Source organism: Zophobas morio, unplaced genomic scaffold (assembly GCF_036711695.1).
Source record: "Zophobas morio isolate AGI-343-1 ecotype UQ-CSIRO unplaced genomic scaffold, CSIRO_AGI_Zmor_V1 ptg000017l, whole genome shotgun sequence".
Taxonomy (NCBI): Eukaryota; Metazoa; Arthropoda; class Insecta; order Coleoptera; family Tenebrionidae; genus Zophobas; species Zophobas morio.
Window position 1 is genome coordinate 13,085,036 of NW_026972122.1, and position 14,092 is coordinate 13,099,127.

At 34.8% G+C, this 14,092-nt stretch overlaps 1 long non-coding RNA gene and 1 pseudogene across 1 annotated transcript in view; both read left to right on the forward strand.

The window, feature by feature from the left end:
* Positions 1 to 14,092, forward strand: part of LOC135130502 (uncharacterized) — a 275,273-nt gene that overhangs the window by 62,036 nt on the left and 199,145 nt on the right. The gene's annotated exons all lie outside the window — the stretch shown is intronic.
* Positions 425 to 1,370, forward strand: LOC135130379 (tropomyosin-1, isoforms 9A/A/B-like; annotated as a pseudogene).

The window sequence follows — 14,092 nt, forward strand, 5'->3', positions numbered from 1 at the left end:
GGCATATATGACGAAACATTTCTCCCTATTTTTAATCGGGAATCCAGAAGAATGGTTTGACAATATCGAACATGAAGATAACATTCAAAATCCCCCTGGACCGGATGAATTGAGGGTAGAAATCAGAGACGCCTACTAATAGATCAATACTTTGCGAGATTGTAATTTTTTTAATAATAATAGTTATTTATGTATTCAGGGCATAATCAGGAAGATTGTCGCACGACGGAATGTTTAAACCCCGACGAAGGAGGGCTTTCAATTTCTCGAGTGCCACAATCGACAATTATGCACGTGGTACACACAACGTTTTATTATATTTAGTTTCTAAACTATTTTTAACGAAATATTGAGTATTTTCGGCAAGACTGTGTGAATTGTGGCGATGCGAACTTTAATACATAGCTATTATTTTGATGTTGCTCGTCGGTGTCGGTGCATGTGGCTAGTCGTCGTCGGGTTTTTGTGTGAAAATTCGCATTTCCCCGAGAGAAAATTCGCCAAAATGACGGCCAACATCCAGCAGGGCTCCCTTTTGGACGTCCTCAAGAAGAAGATGCGCCAAACGAGGGAGGAAATGGAGCGGTAGAAGGACGAGTGCGAAGAGTACAACAAACGACTTCATGCGGAATGCATGCAACGAGAGGAAGCTGACTCGGAAGTCGCCGCCCTCAACCGCCGCATTCTGCTCTTAGAAGAAGACTTGGAACGTTCGGAAGAACGTCTGGCCACTGCCAAATTGGCGGAAGCGTCCGCCGCCGCCGATGAAAGCGAAATGATACGCAAAGCCTTAGAAAACAGGACCAACATGGAAGACGACAGAGTAGCCATATTGGAAAACCAACTGGCTCAAGCTAAACTCATAGCCGAAGAGGCCGACAAAAAATACGAAGAGGTTGCCAGAAAGTTGGTTCTAATGGAGCAGGACCTGGAGCGAGCCGAAGAACGGGCCGAGCAGAGCGAAAGCAAAATCGTAGAGCTTGAGGAGGAACTTCGCGTCGTTGGCAACAACTTGAAGTCCCTTGAAGTGTCTGGGGAGAAGGCCACGTTAAAAGAGGAAGAGTATTCGGTCACCCTCAAACAGGTGGAACAACGTCTAGCTGAGGCGGGTGTTACCAGAGAACATAGCGAGGATAAAATCCGTTCCATCTCTGATAAACTGCGTGAAGCTGAGTCTCGCGCTGAGTTTGCTGAACGTTCCGTACAGAAACTGCAAAAGGAGGTCGACAGATTAGAAGACGACCTGTTGGCAGAAAAGGAAAAGAACAAACTTTTGTCTGACGAGATGGAAGCTAGATTGCATGATATCCAAAATATGTAAAACCAATTCAGTACTGTCAACATTCCTGCCTTGCATTCCCCTCCATCAACAATAATAATAATAATAATAATAATAATACATATTTCGCCTCATTTTGTACAGAACAGGAGGACATCTCAATTAATTACAATATGTACATACTTAATTATTCAATATAAAATGTAATCAAAAAGGAGGAGCCAACTATAGTAAACCGAACCCTAACAGAGGATACATTTTAAAATCACACACAATTTTTACAAACATTAATAATGTATATATTAACAATTTTTTTTAGACATTAATTGTTGCCAGCTTAGCTACTAAAAATTCATCTACCGTGTAGAAACAGTTGCCCTCTAATATATTCCGGACGGTTGACTTGAATAGAGGAAGAGGCTTTTGTTTCACCTTTTTAGGGAGAGCGTTAAACAGAATAGCACTAGTGTATTGCGCTGACTGTTGTGCTTTTTTAATACGGTGATATGGGATTACGAAATTATCTTTATTTCTAGTGTCATAACTATGATAATTAAGATTCCTTTTAAATTTGGTCTCATTAATTTTTGCGAAAACAACAGACTCTAAGATAAATAAACATGCCAAGGGTAGTAACTTCAGTTTCTTAAACAACTGACGGCATGATTGAAATTTTGATTTCTTTAGCAAGGCTCGAACAGCTTTCTTTTGAATCAAAAAAATTCTGACTGCACTCGTAGAGTTTCCCCATACGAGAATGGAGTAACGCAAGAGACTCTCGAAGGTACCTCTGTAGAAAACTAAAGCGGTTTCGAGATCACAGTAGCCTAAAAGTTTCCGTATTTGATACACAACTGAAGATAGTCTGCCTGCTAATTAATCTATATGTCCGGTCCATAGGAGACGATTATCAATTACTACTCCAAGAGACTTTTTTTTTTGCTAAGTTCGCCAATTAAATTGTCTATTTTCAATGAGAAAGTTAATGATGTTGTCTTTTCTGCATTCATAACTAGCCTATTGTCGTCAAACCACTGTTTTGCTGAGCACATACTGTTTTTTTGCATAAGTTTTAGGTTATCCATATCACTTGCGCAGTTTACCAAAGTGGTATCATCGGCAAATAATATATGACGTTGCGCTGTAATCCCCATAGGCAAATCGTTTATAAACATTATAAAAAACAAGGGCCCTAAGACAGACCCCTGCGGTACATCACACTCTATTTTAGCCAACTGTGATTTCTCCCTTTTTTCCTCTACACACTGATATCGGCTTGTGAATTAGGATTTAATTAAGTCATGAGGCAACCCCCGAATGCCGTAGAACTCCAATTTTTTTAATACCAACTGATGATCTATGCTATCAAAAGCCTTGCTAAGATCTAGAAAAGAAGCACATGCTAATTTCTTTTCGTCCAGTGCAGTTAAAATTTCGCTTTCCAATTTTAACAATGCCATTGTTGTTGAACGCCCTTTTCTGAAGCCAAATTGGCTGTCTACAAATAAGTTGTGGTTGTCAAAAAATGATGCAAGTCGCCTATAAAACAGTATTTCAAAAATTTTAGAAAGCGCCGGCAAAACAGAAACTGGACGATGGTTTAGACAATTATTAATGTCACCCTTTTTATATATAGATCTTATTTTTGCAATTTTTAATTTATCAGGGAAAGTTGCTTCTTCTATACACTTGTTAAATAGGTGAGCCAGAATTGGACTGAGCCAGTCCTTCATATATTTCACCGTGTTTATAGTTAGATCGTAAATGTCTCTAGCATCACTCGCCTTTAAGCCGCTAATTATACTAGAAATCTCCACAGGATCAGTATATTCCAGACCAAATGACTTCCCTGGCGACGTCATTTTACATAGGTAATTATATATTGAATTATGTGGAACAAGATTGTTAACTAATTGTTTTACTACGTTTGAAAAGTGGTAATTAAGATTATGAGCGGTCAAGTTATTATTTTGCGATTTATACTTACTTTGACCTAATTCCGAATGAATGAGGTCCCAAACTGTTCTACTTTTATTTTTTGAGCTTTCAATTTGTTTCTTATTGTATTCTTTTTTTGTTAACACAAGACGTTCTCTGTATATTTCCCGTATTTGTTGATACGCCCGATTTGCCCCTTCAGCTGCTCTTGGAGACTTCCGCATTATATCAACGGCTTTTAGAGTTTCTCTCATGTTTCTTAGTTCGTCGTTATACCACTTTGACTGAGACTTTTGAGTATGTAGTTTAAGAGTTACTATAGGAAAGCAATGATAATACAGATCTAAAAAGCTACTGAAAAAACTACTGAAAGCAGTTTGAACAGATTTAGATGAATATATAAAGGACCAGTCAGTATTATGTAAATTTTCACAGAAATTTTCTAATTTTGTAATAGTTATGGGACAATATATCCGCTCCGTTGTAACCACGCTGTTCGTTGAGAGTTCACATTTCATTTTTAAGACTATGGCAGAATGATCAGATAGCGTAGGATCTGTTACTGTACAGTCCACTAGCGAATCGGGTAAATTTATAAATACATTATCAAGACATGACATTGATCTAGTTGGCTCTTTCACCAAAAACTTCAGATTATACGAATCCATTAAATCTAGTAATTTATTTTTGTCTACACTAGATTTCAAAAAATCTACATTGAAATCACCCGCCAATATAAAGGATTTCTTAGGTTCCAACTCTAGTAAGTAGTTTAATAGTGACTCTAGGTTATACAAAAACACTTGAAAGTCACCGTATGGTGAGCGGTAAATTGTAATAACAACATTATTTAGGTCTAACAAATTCACAGCTGTTATTTCTATCGATTTCCCAACACAGAATTGGCTGACCATAATTTTTTTATATCTTAAATTCGATTTTACATAAATTGCAGCTCCACCATGTGCATAGTTTTGCCTACATTATATATCTGCTAATATAAAATTTTTGAGATTACAAGTATCTTGTTCTTCCGTCTTTAACCAGTGTTCCGTCAGACAGATTATGTTTACATTTTTTTCCCCTACTAACAATTCTAATTCTAATAGTTTATTTCTTACGCACTGTATTTTTAAATAAAAAATTTTTAATAGCTTGTTAAATTCTAAGTCAGTTCCTGAGTTTTTGGCATCTTCCGGAAAAAATTAAATCGCCTAACTAATAGACCTGACGGCCAGAAGTTACTATCATTCAGCTTATCTAGAAGATCATAGTCAAAGCCAACCTTAAAGGAAAGTGTTTGGGCCTCCTCCCTGGAATCCAGTTTTTCGACCCTAAAGTCTTGATTGGACACTTGCTCACCAAATAGTTTCGCAACCCTTTAGCGGTCGAGTTCTTCGTTGCACGACCTACGTAGAGCCATGCCCGTCGCGTTACAGCTGCGAAAGATGTTTGAGTAGACTTGTTCCCTTCAACATTTTCTCCCGTATTCTCCACTATTTTTGCCGTGCCATAAATGCCTTTTTGATTACGCAGTCTTCTTTCTCCCGATCTCCTTTTATCATTACCGTTGATTTTTTGATGATCCGGAATGAATGGTTCATCTCGGATGTTTGTACTGGCTGTCACTTCTTTTGTCTCACGATCGATATGATTGTTTACAGTTTTTAACTGGTTGGTAGTTTTTGCGATTGAGTTTTTACTTCCTTCGCTGGTGGCTATCTTATTAACTTTTCCCTTGCAAATACTCTATTTTTTCCTCCAGTTGGTTTACCAATTTCACGTATATTGCATTTTCCCTACTTAGCGATGTCGTCATATGGAGTATATTCGCCAACTTTCTCGCGGCATCTGGATTAGGAATACATTTGACGCAGGACCAAAAAGTAAGCCTTTCGTCTGGGTTGGTATTTCCAGCACTAGTGGCACATTTGGAGTGGTACACTACATTGCACGACGCACAAATAACACCTTTTGCAACTTTTTTGTTACACGTCATTAAGGCGCATTTGGAATTTTCATTCAGCTTCACGGACAGCACGCCAGTCGTGCTCGCCATCGCCATCGCCAATAAAATCCAGGCTAAGACGCAATCGAAGACCATTTACCCGTGGTTATTGCAAATCAGAAAAATACTAATCATTACAACCGTGTGATAGCACAATAAGCACAGTTATATAGGACAGGCATTAAATTTTTTTCCCACGGTCGATGTTAACGAAGTTTGCGATCTCTTTTTTGGTTCGTTGCAATATTGGTCAACACTGCCATTCGAAGGCTACAAACTTAGTCGCTTCGTTAATATCGTCGAAATTATGCCGTTTGTTTATTGTATATTTTAGGAATTTATACACATATTTTTTTAATTATTTATGTAATATATTATTAATAACACAGGCCTGCAAAATTTCGATTTTTGGTTGGGGTTTGAAAAATTTTGGGTAGACATGTTTAGTATAGACCTACACATTCCAAAAGTATCATCAGTTTTTTTCTATCACGTAAGATTTTTAAACCACAGGGCAAAACTAAAAATACTTAGAATGAATACTATTTTAATGTTAACTCATTTAATTGATATATTTATAATATTATATTTTAGTGATATTTAAAGTTACGACTTCTTTCTCATTGTACGTTTTCGTTTTTTACCAAACGAGCGCTTTGGAACATTTTGTGAAGGAAGGACTTCAGTATCCCTCTTCAAATTCCAGCAGTAATCTGCCATCATATTCACGTTCCACCGCCCTTGATACCGTTTCTCCATGTGTTTTATATCTTGGTGGAACCTTTCACCTTGCTCCTCACTTACTGCTCCCAAATTTTGAGGAAAATAATCTAGATGTGAAAATAAAAAATGAATCTTTAGGCTCATATTGCAGCCTAAATTTTGAAATTTTTGTAACATGTCTCTTACAAGACTTTCGTAATTAGGACTTTTATTATTGCCCAAGAAACCTTCTATTACAGCTTTGAATGACAACCACGCTTCTTTTTCAACTTGTGTCATTTGGATTTCAAAATCTGCATCTGCCATTAACTTGCGAATGTCGGGCCCAACAAAAATGCCTTCTTTCAGCTTGGCGTCAGAGACATGTGGAAATTTGCTACACAAGTATCGGAAACATGCGCCGTTTTTGTCCAAAGCTTTAGTAAATTGTTTCATTAAACCCAGTTTAATGTGAAGTGGCGGTAATAAAATTTTATCAGAATCAACTAAATGTTTACGTATTATATTTTTGGAACCTGGATTCATAGAGATTCTTTTCGGCCACTCCCTTTTTGTCCAATGCAAAGTATTTTTGATGTGCACAGAATGTGCTACAGGAACTGAAGAAAACTTATTTCCGTTATGTAATAATACAGCCTTTAAACTTATTTTATTTGAGTCAATGAAAAGACGCCAATCGTTTGGATCATAGTGTTCAGCACCTAGGTGTGTTATCAAGCCTGGAATGTCCACACAATAGACCAAAGATTCATCTTCCAAAAAATAAATGGTGTACTCTTTTTCTCTGTTCCTGTACCATGGAAATGTTGTATCGGAACTTACAAGATTTTTAGAATTCAGTCGTGAACCCAACAATTGCGCAGCCTCTTTTGACAAATTTAGATCCCTGGTTAAATCATTAAGCTCCGTCTGCTCAAATTTGTGGGGAACTGAATCGTTAGAACTTTCACTATCATATACCTCCTCATGGCCATATTGCATTTCTATGTCTGAGTCAGGGGATTCCATAACATTAAAAGGTTCAGGAATTAGCAGATCTGAATCATTGGGTATTGGTTTAATTGCTGATGACACAGTAGAGTATGTAATGTGCTTTTTGTTTTTACCATTATACCCATTTACACTGGTGGTACAAAAATAACACTCTAAGTGACTCACCGGCTCAAGCCATATCATGGGCATTCTAAAATTTAGAGATTTTTTTTGACCTTTGGACCATTTCCGTAATTGTTCAACACAAGTATGACAAACTTTATGTGGAACCCAATTTTTGTCTTGATTTCCAATGTCGAATCCAAAATAAATGCGATATGCGTTTTTAACAAATTCAGTAATGTTTCTTTGAAGTTTTTTAATAACATAACAACCACAAATATAACAAAAACTATCAGGTTCATTAACACAATGAAAACGAAATGAAGTTGAAGCCATTTTACGTCTTCATTGAATGATTTGACTTAAATGTCCAAAATTGAGGCAAAATAGAGACCATTTCCAAGGGAATTTATGGTTTTAGTTTCGCAACTCACTAGGATGCTTTTATACGTTAACATTATTCCAATAAATAAAAGTTAAGTAATAGTAAAATAAAATGTTGTGCGGTACTGCTAATTTTTCTTAAAATGTAAGCATATTTTTTTGTAATTGAACTATACGTGATGGAAAAAAAATAAGTACAGATATATTAATTGTATGTGATCCTTATCACAAAATACTAACAAGAATTCAAACCCCAAATTCATGCCGGCCTGTGTAATTTATAAGACAGTCGACGTGGTTTTTGGGTTTACAGCTGGTTTATTTCGAGTCCTTGCATGTATGGGCGCTTCATTTTTTACGGTAATGTTGATTTGATGTAGTATTATAGTCTAAAGCCATTTATATTAAAGTCTGTTTATCTTTAACTGCGATGTAAGCTAATAAGCTAATATGAATTATATGTTGTTATGGATACCACGTTGATTATTTGATAATTCGTTTTTCAAAATGCAAATTAAAGAAGCGAAAAACGTTTATTCAAAAGAAAGTTTAGAAGAATTTGAAGTCGGTCAGGTAATAATTTGATAAAATATTATTTTTCCAACTTAAAAACAACGTTGAATATCGAAGCGTGTTTGAATAATTAATTGATTAGTGTAAATGAACAATCAATTGTTGCTTAGCAATTTTTGACAGATTTGTGCGATAAAGGCCAACTTACGCCCGCATTTGGGTGCTTATAAACAAGATTACGATTCTAAAATAGAATAAAAATTTATAAAACAAATATGGAAAAATATAATCATATCTCCGTATTGTACTTTTGTTTCATTTCTTGCTCTGTAGTTTTAAATAAATTATTATGTAAATAACTTACACTGCTTGCAAGTCCCTGGGTGCCATTGTCCAGAGGCACTACATTTATATCGTTAGTTAAGTCGCTCTATAAATCACGTGTTATTATTACTGGCTAATAATAACTATTAATACTTACAGGATTTTTATGACCCGAGAGAATACTGTTGTCGTTTACGTCATCTTTCTAAATTATTAATCATTACTGTTAATATAATATTTCCTATCGAAAAAAAAATCACTTACATGGTCATCGTCGACAATATTTTCCAATCCTGTTACCATTTTAACGTTAACAATCGCAAGGACGGCGTCGGTGACCGGGTCAATCACCAATTTGCTTTCACCGCCGCCCCCCCCCCCCGTTTTTCTCATAGAATTTCTATTTGTAGCCACTATTTTACTGGTCGGTGTTTTTAAATTATCATATTTGGATTTTATTTGGTCAACACATCCATATTGGGTGACCACAGAATTATAATTCTGCGCCACACGATTCCAGGCAGCATCCTAAAAATATAATAACATGATACTGATGTTTCTTAACAATCTGTATGTTTATAAAAACCTTTTCTGTATTCGAAACTTTGTAGTTTTGTTTTCGATAACATGTTTTTCTTATGCATTTCTGCGTTATTGATCTGGGGGCGCATGATTTTGTTCAAATACTGCCGTCGTGGCCCAAATTAGTTTATTACTTTACGGTGCCAGATGAAACATTCGTAATACCAATTTATGCAGACAGGAGTTTTGCCTGGCCGTCGATAAACCTGTAGTAGTTTGCATTTTAGGTAACAAATAAACGTGCAATAAAAGAATCCCTACTATCTGTCGGGTCTGTTTGTCGGTGTTCGGAATTTGGAAACCGTGAAAGATTTCCTCTTTTCATACAGACTGGGAGCGGACTATTACTTTATGATCATATTCAAAATGCGAAGCTGGCGAGACATTTCAGGTAGGGAAGCAGCAATAAACATTGTGAATAATGTTTAGGGTGAATTATTATTAGGTGCACGGGTAGTTGGTTTAATTTACAATTTAAACAACCAGTATCGTTTGAATTTACATAACTATTTTGCACCTTTATAAAATGTTAATAATATTAATTTACATTTGCACTGTATATAACGTTTCAATTGTTTTTATTGTTTCACGTGATTTGCTTAACGCTTTTTTAATAGTTTAATGTTGCACTTGGATGTTCATAATAAAACTACTCCAATGACTGCATTTTTTTATTGCTTAAAGACACTAATAATACAAGAATATGCAAATGTTAAAATTATGACAGATTATTGTCTTTGCTTCAGTCTCAAATCAGTTTTGAAGGTTGCCATTTTTAAATAATGTTGTTCTAAAAACTTCTCTTTTTGCAATTTGATAAACTCAAGTTTCGCCTCAATTATAGGATTTGAATAAACTTTTCTTCTTTTGTTAACTCCAACTGAAAAATTTACAAAATTCGTTTTGTGAACTTTACAAACAATGCATCTTACACCTACTTTTTGGCTTTAATTTCTTGGAAGTTTGTTGTGATAGTTTTTTTGGACAATATCCACTCCAATCTGTTCTCTGCTATCGATTGCTTCCCGAAGGTCATGGAAGAATCTGTTCATGTTCCGCCATAAAATGTTCCTCAACATTGGGGGGTTATAATTTTTTAAGATTGTGGAAACTGTAGCGTTTATTATTTGTGGAAAGACATATGCACTTTTAATACATGATTTTATTGATAATGTGTACAGGATTCAATTGCTCTTAAGGTATGTTGCAGGCAAAAACAAATAGTGTGCTTATCGCAAAATAGAACTTTCAGAAGGTCAAAAGTATCACTATTTTCAGGGCCGTCTTAAGCATACTCTGCGCCGGGGTGCGAAAATCAGCGTTGCGCACCCCTGTCAAAAATTAATTAACTCTGTTTTTTACAGAGTCTAGAGCCCCATATCAGAATGTAACGTTACGGGTGGTTAACCTAGAAGCAGTTAACCGCCACAATTCGCTTAAATATTCTATTCATGTATGCCAAAAATCAAAACATAACGATGGTTGATCTATTTATTATATAAACGACATGGCTAGGAAGTTTAATCGATGACAATCTGTGCAATCTTATTACAATTATATAATTTACACAGTTACATTTAAATAATAAAAATATAAAACAAATTTAAAATTATTTCGGAGTATTAAACGTTATAAAAAATAATTAAACATATTAAACACATGTTTAAACTTAACAAAAACTAATAAATTATTCGATAAAAAATATCACACAAACTTACTTTATGGTCTTTATGTAAGATACAGATGTCAGATCAGAATGATTAAACGTAAAACTATTCTGTGTTATTTCATACATCAAAGTCAATTTTTCTCGCTTTTGAGATTTTAAATTTTTTTATTATTTCGGCTATTTCAAAATCTGTTTTTTTTTAAATAATAAAAATATAAAACAAATTTAAAATTATTTCGGAGTATTAAACGTTATAAAAAATAATTAAACATATTAAACACATATTTAAACTTAACAAAAACTAATAAATTATTCCATAAAAAATATCACACAAACTTACTTTATAGTCTTTATGTAAGATACAGATGTCAGATCAGAATGATTAAACTTAAAATTATTCTGTGCTATTTCATACATCAAAGTCAATTTTTCTCGCTTTTGAGATTTTAATTTTTTTTATTATTTCGGCTATTTCAAAATCTGTTTCTTTTCAATGCTTAGTTAATCTACCTTGGGTCATGGTTGACCGCAGATAATTTTTTATTAACTTCAGCTTAGAAAATGATCTTTCGCCCTCAGCTACCGGCACTGGAAGAGTTAAAATATATACGTATATAGAGATGTTGAAAGATTAGGAAATGTGGATAGTAAATTATTCGGAAACATATAACTTAAAATATCAAGTGGAGTTGTGTTCTTATTTATAAAAAATATTGGCAACAATTCTAACTCATGGAACAGATCTTCCCCATCTATATCGGATTTATTTTCATAAGTTAATTTCTGTTGCAAGTTGAGACATTGTGTTTTTTTTTGCTCTGGCTCCGATTTCCTTCAGTTTTCTATATTTTCTAAAAATGAAAAATTTGTATTGTGTTGTATTAACAATTCGAATCTTTCATTTATTTTTGCAGTTGCCGTGACGAATAAATAATAATAGAAATCGATTTTAATATTTTGGTTTGGGTCTAAAATGAGCTCATCTGCAGTTTCGTAATTAAAATGTCTTTTTCGGGGACGTGGACGAGCAGTTTGAACAAATTCAGTTTCACACTCTAATTCTTCAGCAATTGATACTGAGTCAAATAACAACTGTTCAAACGCAGTGTCAATACGGTTTGTAACTAAATCTTTTTTGATTTGACCTAGCTTTTTGACGCCCTCTGAAAGAATGACATCCGACATTTGTAAATTTTTACTGACAATATTAATTTTTGATAAAATATTCTACCAAGTAACTACTGAACATATAAACTTAAAACTCTTTAGTTTCGACATCAGTGAGCTTGCTATGTTCCTCGTGTCGCTCTCATACTTGTTATTTGAAAAAATAAAATACAATGCATCAGACATTTTTTCCATATTAAAACGAAATGCTGTAGTAATTTCCTAGACAATTGAAAAAAAGAATCGTTATTTCCAATGAGCTTTTGGCCGCATGAATATTGTGGCCAAGATAATGGGGCATGCGATGTTGAGCACTTTGAATTCGAGAAATGTGTTCTGATAGGGTGTTATCAAAATTAAAAATACATTCTATTAGTTTAAAAAAATTTACATTTTTATTACACTTAAGTCACTTAAGTGTTCGGCTTGCCGTTTGCGCCCCTTGGGCCTTGCGCCCGGGCGCCTTGCACCCCTTGCACCCCCGGGTTAAGACGGCCCTGACTATTTTGCACATATTTAAATAAAACAGTTTTTAAATTATAAACTAAAATATTCACTGGTAACATTGTATGTAATGTTAATAGATGCTTAAAATGGAATACGAACAATGTAACGGCATGCATTTTTTTTTATTGTCGGGCAAGAATGGGACCATGTTGTCTATGCTGGGAATCTGTGTCCATAAGGACCAAATATTGCTGACATAGGTATTGAGTTCTGTGCCGAAAGTAGATGATTTACTTACCTCAAAAGGAATACAAAGACTGGTATATTTGGCATTGTGACGTTAACATTATTTACAGCAACAAGATTACCCAAATTTGTAAAGGCGCCCTCGGACTCGTCTTCGCACTTGAAAGTAACAGGGTGCGGGGAGAGGAAGTTGTTTATAAGAAGAGCTTTAAAAGAAGCAATAAAGGCAGCACAATAGGATTGATAGCTCTTCCACTATAACAAGGAATACCTCTAAAAAAGTTCTCAAGGGGATCCTAATTAAAGTTTCTTGGGATAAGATACTTAAAACACTCTCCTCGTAATTTGCGCCAAATGTATGCCAAGAAGGAATATATGAATACAAAGACATGGTCGCCGACCACCATTTTACGGCATTCACCTCCCATGTCAACAAAACCATCAATGCAAACCACACTTTTTGTTGAATTGTAGCCCCATTTGAAGAGACATTTCGTCAAAAATAAAAAATAAGTAGGTGCATAATTCAAATTCATCGTTTTTTTTTCTGAGGTAGCAGCTGTTTTAAGACTATCTAATATGTTCGCATTAATTCCACACACAAATGGGATTTTATTTCAAAGAGTGGTTATTGTTATTTTTAATGACAAACTGAATATGCGACGTAAAAATTTAGACCACCACTCACTCTGCTTCAACAGTGATACAGCAAAAATTGTATCTCTGTAAGTTAACCTTCCGTCTTTGGGCTTTTTTAGTTGCATCCGTATTTGAGAGAACATGAAATTATATGTTGTTTCATTTAACAATCTTCTTAGTCCTGTTTGACGCTGGGCTTCCTCTGTATCATGCATATACTTATTTTTTTTGCGTCACTTTTCCGTTTTGTTAATGCTCTATTTTTTCTTTGTAAATATTGAATTCGCATATACAATTTTTTGGCATTTGGAACAGCTCATTCAACTTCGAAGGTATTGTAGGTTGGTATGTTTAACATTATATAATTAAAATAAAATTTTTAGATGATGGGTACGACCCATTTATCAGAACCGCAAGAAGCAGAGAGATTATCATAACCTGATACAAGAAATGAGGCTTCAGGATACGGAAATGTTTTTCCACTATACGAGAATGTCTGTAGAACAATTCGATAATTTGTTACAATATATTGGTGGATAGTCAAAAAAAGTAATAGAACACCGTTGAATCCAGAGCATCGACTTTTAATTACACTTCGGTTCAAAATTGTATTATTAAATGTGTTGCATTTTGTTAATGTGTCTTTTTTCTTGCAACTGGAGCATCACAACAGTCTTTGGCTTTTCAATTTAGAATTGGTCAATCAACAGTTTGCAATGTTTTAAGTAAAACGTGTGCAGCTATATGGAAGTCATTATCGGAAGTAGTTTTGCCTAATTTCACCACCGAAAATTGGCTCAACATAGCAAATGAATTTTGGACTAAATGGAATTTTCCACATTGCATTTTATTAATATTTATCGTTAACGTGATACAATGTCTTCGTCCTGTTTCTCAACTCTAACCCTATACTGTCCCAAACTTTGTCCTTTTTTCTAACGTTTTTATAGTCATCATGCGAAAGATCGTACATGATTGGATAATTTTTCACCAGTTCTATTAGTTTCTCTGTAGAGAAGACCATCTTCAAACAAGTCCGGCAAAACAATAGCGGCAGCGGAAAAAACTCTGTATGCAG